Here is a 7,628-nt window from a genome sequence, read left to right as displayed (position 1 = left end):
TGAAATTTGATCCACAGGAAAAAATGTCACAGTACTGTAGTTGTTGTTAAATAATTTTTTTATCCAGAGGAAAATCTTTCCCTTGGATATTTTTTCCTTTGACTTGAAATTCTATCTGGGTAGTTAACTTATTGAATAGTTATTAGAAAAAAATACTATGAAATAATAATAGAGTATTTGAATTAAACCTATTTTGTAAAAAAAAAATGTATTATAATGGGAATTATTTCACAAATTATCATTGAAAATAATTTCCTGACAAAATTCAAGTAAGTATCATTCTTTTAAAAAGAAAATTATCATTAAAAAACATAAGAAAGAAAACCAGAAATAATCTCAAAGATCGTAATTGTGAAATAATATCATGATTAAATAAGGTAAGTTACATCCCAGCTCCTTTGTTCTAAACATTTCATGATTAAAGTCAGTTATATATTGATTGCGAGTAACTTACATACTAGTTAATGGGATCTATATTTCACAAGGTTCTGTGAAATATGATACGACAAATATATGTCGATATATACATACTATCTGCATAACACAGATAGATTTTCACTACTCTGGAAAAATTCTACGTGTGAAATACCATGCCTGGAAAAAAATTACAGTGACAAATTATCCTCAGGATAAAATATCACAGAGGAAGAAATAAACCGTTACAAATACATTTCGAAACAGCGAAAAAGCAAGAAAAGTAAATATTACATAAATATAAACATAAAATATAAATATTTTCAGGTCAGAATCCATCCATTTTAAAAAGGAGGGGGGTTCCAAACCCAGGACAAAGGGGTGGCTCCAACTATATGTCCCCATTCATTGATCGGCCAAAAAAAGGGGGTTCCAACCCCCGGAACCCCCCCCCCCCCCTGGATCCGCCAATGCAGGTTATGTCGCTACCTTGCAAACGACTCTCGGTGCATTTTCTCTTTTTATACATACGCAATAAACGTGCAGGTTACAAAACGTACACAAATAAAAAGTAAAATCACAAAAATACTGAACTCTGATGAAAATTTAAAACGGAAAGTTCCTAATCTAATGACAAAATCAAAAGCTCAAACATATCCAACAATTGCAAATGAACAACAAATTTCATATTCATAACTTGGTACAGGCATTGTCTTATGTAGAAAATGGTGGATTAAACCTGGTTTTATAACTAGCTAAACCTCTCATTTGTATGACAGTCGCATAAAATTCCATTTTATTGACAACTATGTGTGAACAAAACAAACAGACATAATAGTTCAAAATGTCAAAAATGAGGGTACAGCAGTCAAAATTGTATTATTATTTTAATCTCTATAAAAACAAAGAAATATGCAAGCAAGCATATCCCATATGCAGGTGAAGTTTGTGTATTGCTACTGAGGTGGGGAATGGGTGGATTGATAATTTCAAAATTAGAGGGTGAATGCATCTTCAACTATTAGTTCAAATAACGGTAATAGTCAAATATACATATATATATACTATATTATACATTTTTTGAACATCCTACAACAGTTTAACTAGGCAAATCCCGATCACTTGTATATCTATAAAGACCCTGAGTGCATTCTAGGTACAAATATGTGAACCGATATTTCAATATGCAATCATTTTCTACACGATTAAATAGTCAGCAGGTAACCAATGTGCAAATCTCATCAATAGGCAAAGGTAAAGCTTTAAATCATTTAAACCTTAATACGTCATATTGACAAAAATGAAAATTGACTTGATAAACCAGTTTGAAGTCCAATGATGTTTTTCAAACAAAAATATGAAGACACTCACAAAATTAACAGTAAATCTTTTTTGTGTCTCATAGAAACGAACTAAATAAGATGATTTTTTTTTCATTGTAGCAAGATCATTAAAATACAAATTATGCATATGTATTTGGTTATCTTACGTTGGTTTGTCGTTTTTGGTCATAAAGTGGTAGTCTAACATTAAAATGCTTCATTCCAACTAAAAAGTCGAAATTAAAGTGACAACGCCATGGGCAAAAACATAAAGACTAACAGACAACCAACAATACACAAACACAAGATAGAAAACCAAAAACAGCTATTTGATATTTAATCACTAGACCAAAGTCACTTTCTAAATGTGCACGGAATATAAAGTATAAGCATCCGTAAATCTATTCTATCTAAAGATTTTATCTGAATAAATATGCAAAATTACAAAAAGCAACATGGCTTGAAATCCTAACTATTATCCAACGGATGTCAGGTAAACCATATCAAAGTAAAATCCGGGACATGCAATTGGCAAAACTAAAACTTTTATACATACTGAATATAAATAAACTCATCATAGATACCAGGATTAAAATTTGTATTTACGCCAGACCCGCGTTTCGTCTACAAATGTCTCACCAGTGAAAGTGAAAGTAAAGTACAAAGTTGAAGAGCATTGAGGACCAAAAATTCCTAAAAGTTTTGCCAAATACAGCTAAGGTAACTCTACTCGTGAGGTAGAAAAGCCGCCGTATTTAAAAATATTGAGTTTTGTAAACAGTTAATTTATAATAATGATCATATCAATGATAATTCATGTCAACACAGAAGCGCTTACTACTATAAAGTATAATTTTTAAAAAACGTCTGGTATCATTATGATATGTTGCCATAGTATAATCTCAATTTTAAGCATTTACAGACGGTCTTTCTAATTACAATCCTCCTGTATCATGGTTTTAAAAAAAAAAAATCTGGTCTTGGTTTTTTATGACGTTTCTTTGCATAACCCATTCTTAAATACAGTAGCTAACATATATTAAGACGACATGATGTCATATGAGCAATTAAGGACTTTGAATTTGTTTGAATAATTGAAATCTTCTTTTGATATGGTATAGTGGGTATGTTTAAAAGGGTGTCATCCTGGTTTGCCCACTTTTAATTACATGTATATGTACATGTATAATGATAAAGTTTTTGAAAGTGTCGCCAGAACCTGCTATAGCATTTTAATCAGAAGGAATGTTTTTTTTTATATAATTGATTATGCTGTATTTTAATGATATTCATAAGCAAATATATATTATAAATAATATGTACAATATTTTATTGTTTTTTAATAATATTGATTATACAGTCTCTCATAAATCTTTTAAGATTGGCACATACAATGTGAATTTAAAGTTTGTTGTTATATATGTATGTTTTATGTACCTGTATGAATATTTTATTGTGTAAATATATGTAATTGTATGTGGTGAGACTTTAATAAAATATTGAATCTGAATCTGTAAACATAGAGGGAATTGTTGTTTTAACAATTATAGTTTATTTCTGAATTATAGTCATATTTTTTACCTTATATTTTACTTGTAAAATTTAAAAAGAATATTATATCAAGGAAAATGTGCAAAAAAATTCTATATTTCATATATATTTGGCAGGATAATGTATTTTATTCAAAAAAATAAGAAAAATGTGTACTAAAATGAATAAATATTTCAATTTATCAACCAATATTTTTAATTATTGGTACATTCTGAAAAAAGGTGCAAGTAAAATAATGAAACTAAAGATTAAATAGAATAAATCTCATTTAAATATCTTTAAATTTACTCATTTTATTTTTTTTTTAAATTTCAATACAATACAATGTTTCAAAATTTAGTAAAATATAAAATTATCCAATAAAATTTTACAACTAGAATATAAATGCAACTGTTCAGTAGCCATTGATCAACAACACCAGTTACAGCTTCAACCAGAAACACTATCTATTGACTACGAGACAGCAACCAACAACGCAACACAGACAGTATGTCCAGGGGTAACCGTGAAAGGCTGCTTCTTCCACTTCACCCAGTGTATATGGCAAAAGACACAGAAATATTGACTACAGTCCTATTATAAAGAAAATGAAGACATTACTTAACTGATACGACGAGCCGCAGTACTACTGGTACCTCTTGTGACCCCACTTTGTTGACGATGTTTAGCTAAACACTTTAAAAGACATTAGAGAAACTGAAAACATACCCGCTACAAGTTCATTTACAGATTACGTGACAGAGTTTTGGGTTGAAAACTACCGCTTTCTATGGAACCACTATTACACAGAAGGACCCCGCACCATGCACAAATCACCTGGAAGGATGGCACAACAAACATAAGAAGCGACTCAAACACGCCCACCCAAACATCTACGAGATCATTGAGCTACTGAAGAAGACAAAAGCACTAACAGAATGCAACATTATCCAGTATGCAGCAGGAGGAACCCGCTCACCGTAAAGACGACCGTACAGAGTAATAGACACCAGACTCATATACAGATACCAACAAGGACACATCAACGTGGTAGATTACTCTGACGCAACGAATGTAGGAAAAAAAGTCACAGGAAAAAAAGTCACGAAAAAAAAGTCACGGAAAAAAGTCACAGGAAAAAAGTCACAGGAAAAAAAGTCACAATTTATATTTTGTATGAAAACTGTCATATGATCTGCACTTATATATTGGTAATGACTTTTGTCTGTGTGTGGGTTTTTTTTCTGCTGTTCATGTGCAAGTATGGTTTTGTGTTTTTTGTACCCCATATCCTTTTGTTTTATTATAAAATTTAGAATGTAAATAGGGAATGTGCCAAAGAGACAACAACCCGACCATAGAACAGACAACAGCAGACGTTCACCAACAGGTCTTCAATGTCATTCAAAGGAATTTTGTAATGTTACTGATACATGTTTTGTTGTAATTATTTTTGTTTCATGTGTTTTTACATTAGAAGCAAATTAGACAGCTTAGCATATGTTTCTACAAAAGCAAAAGAAAACCGGTACAAGCTCGTGAACTGATACAATGTTTTGTTGTAATAAGTTTTGTTTCATATCTTTCTTGAATGATGCTAGTTATAGACAGCTAAACGTATTTTTCTACAAGTCTTATGCTCTTTTGCTTTGGAAATTACACTTAAAATCGCAAAGCAAAAGAAATCTGTACAAGCTCGTGTATTGATATATTAAAAAAGAAGATGTGGTACCCAACTGTCCACAAGAGACCAAAATGACCCAGAAATTAACAAATATAGGTCACCTGTACAAGATTGTGTACTGATACATGTTGAAGTTCTTTTTGTTTCATATCTTTTTTTTTATGTATGACCTGTTGATATTGTGTTAAAGAAATAAATTAAGCAAAACGAATTGAAGACATAGTAATGTAGAGTTAATGTATACATCATAATAATATAAGTCAATAACAGCAACATAATAAATAATCAAGCACAAATAAATGTCTTTATCAATGAACAACAGATAATGAACAAGTGATGCACATAGTTTTACTTAAAGTTCACTTGATATATGGCAAAGACGACAACTAATGGTTAAGTCTTATGTTCCAACCAACACCCCTGAGAAATTCTGCAATGGTCTTGTTGCCTGATGTCAAGTCTCTGCACAAGTTTTGAAGTCTTAGTTGAAGTTGGACATAACGTTGTTGGACCCGTTTAACTGGCGGGGTGCCTACAGCGTCTTGTTGTATCAAGGTTCTCACTGGTTCTTCTTCTTTCTGGCACCATTCTACTACTCTCCATATTGATGGGTGGGCATAACCTACTAAGTTGAAGAATTTGTTGTTCCAACCTTCACATACATTGTTGGTTCTTGAATCACCGTTTACTGTTGCGTCATGGACATTCCATATAGTTGGTGGGAACATGGGTGGAGTGCGTCGCATTACTAAACGAAGACCTTGACCTGGTGCTGGGTTACGTCACATGTTGCCACTTACATAGGTTGCATCAAAGTAATCAAGAAGTTCAGCTGCTTCTGGTGGGTCATCTGGACACAAAGTTCTTAGCAGGTGGACACCATTTGGCAAATCAGCTACAGGCAGAAAGGCAAGGCCGTCCATCATACCACAGAACAGGCGGAAGTCATCGCTCATCTTGTAGTGGGGAACCAAACCAAGGTTCTGTATCTTTCTCCAAGTTGCTTGGGTAAGATGATAGAAACATCCCTGGTTGTTGATATGGCGGCCAAATACTGCCGACACTGCACGTAGAACGCCATCTTCGAAGTCTGTTACCACAGTCTGAACATTTAACTGTAGGTGGCTGGCTTGGCATTTGTCGACCAATGACTGAAATAACTCTCTGTATGTATCTTGATTCTTGTTCGGCAAGAAAGCATACACTGTGGTGACTGTAACATCTTTAAAAGGTACTCGGATGGTGTACAGCTGTTTAAAAGGATGTGGAGCTACAGAGAAAGTACCACCCATAAAAAGGGTATGGGCTTCAGCTAGACGTCTTAAACTGTCAGGATTACAAAAGACCAACATTCTGTTCTCAGCATTCTGTCCATTGTCATACAGTAGGAACTGTTGGTTGTTGGTTGTAATGGTGAATTCTGCTGGCAGTGTGACATCTGCAAAGAAATGGGGAACAGGTGGTGCTGGACGCTGGTAGCGCATGGTGCGTTTACAATTCTCTTCTCTGGGCATCGTTGCTTGCACATCATCTTCACATGTTGAAACAACCTGGGCGAAGATCTGGCTTGGTTTGTCTCTGGTGAGAGCAGCCTGTTCTTTCATTGCGTACCTGGACTTAGTGTACTTTATGCTAATATCACTTGGATCATGGTTGTGTGGCTGGCCAGGAGTTGGATTTTCATTCTGCAGAGAAGTTGTAATGGACCCTTTACATGCAGTGCTGGATCGCTTCACACATTTCCACCACTGTACTGTCTTTCTGGTAGTATGCTTGGTGTACATGTACCCCTGGTAGCAAAGTTTGGACCCGCCTTTGTTGCTCTTGATGACTTCCATATTTTATTTAATAACACTTGAAATTATTTTTTTCTTATATAGAAAAGTAAATGAAGTCATACATTTTCTTTAATTTGAGTCAAAGTTAGAAAGTCTATGGTATGGTTTGACCACATGTTATTGTGATTTTTGTTTTTCTATAGCTGTGTTTTTACCAATATCATGAGAATCCTTCAATTACATGTTAAACAAACAAAGCATCCCCATTAACAATAATTATGTAATTACAACATTTATTGACAGTGACTGTTGAGATTAATTAGTGGCTTCTTGTGGCACCTTTCCCTTTTTTGTAGACCTTTCACTTCCTCTTTTGGAAGGAAGCCCTACCCATGAAAAACAACTAGGGCTTATCATGAATGAAAAGGAAACAAATGGCTTATCCTGTTTGTTTAAGAGTTTGTTTTGAAAAAGAAAACATAAATTATTACACTTTTAATACTATTATCATTTTTTTTAGTGTATTTATTTTTTTTTAAAAATGATGAAAAGAATATATTTTTTTATTTTATTAACCCATAAATAAAACGAAATCTGTTAATATCGATGTGCGCTTTACCTATATAAATTTTAAAAGCTTTTATTTAAAAATAATTGATCTGATACACTTTTACAAGAAGTATTATTTTTATTTAAAAATAATTGATCTGATACACTTTTACAAGAAGTATTATTTTTATTTAACAAAACTGCAATTTTTTAAATTATTTATTTCATACAGCTGATATACAAAATCACTTTTGTCATGTGCATTCCAACATACTTCTTAAAAAACATTTTATATACTTCTTTCAAATAATTTTATTAATTGTGACTTTTTTCCTGTGACTTTTTTTCTTG

The sequence above is a fragment of the Mytilus galloprovincialis genome, chromosome 5, assembly GCF_965363235.1.
Source record: "Mytilus galloprovincialis chromosome 5, xbMytGall1.hap1.1, whole genome shotgun sequence".
NCBI classification, from domain to species: Eukaryota; Metazoa; Mollusca; class Bivalvia; order Mytilida; family Mytilidae; genus Mytilus; species Mytilus galloprovincialis.
Note: the sequence above shows the minus strand (reverse complement) of the source record.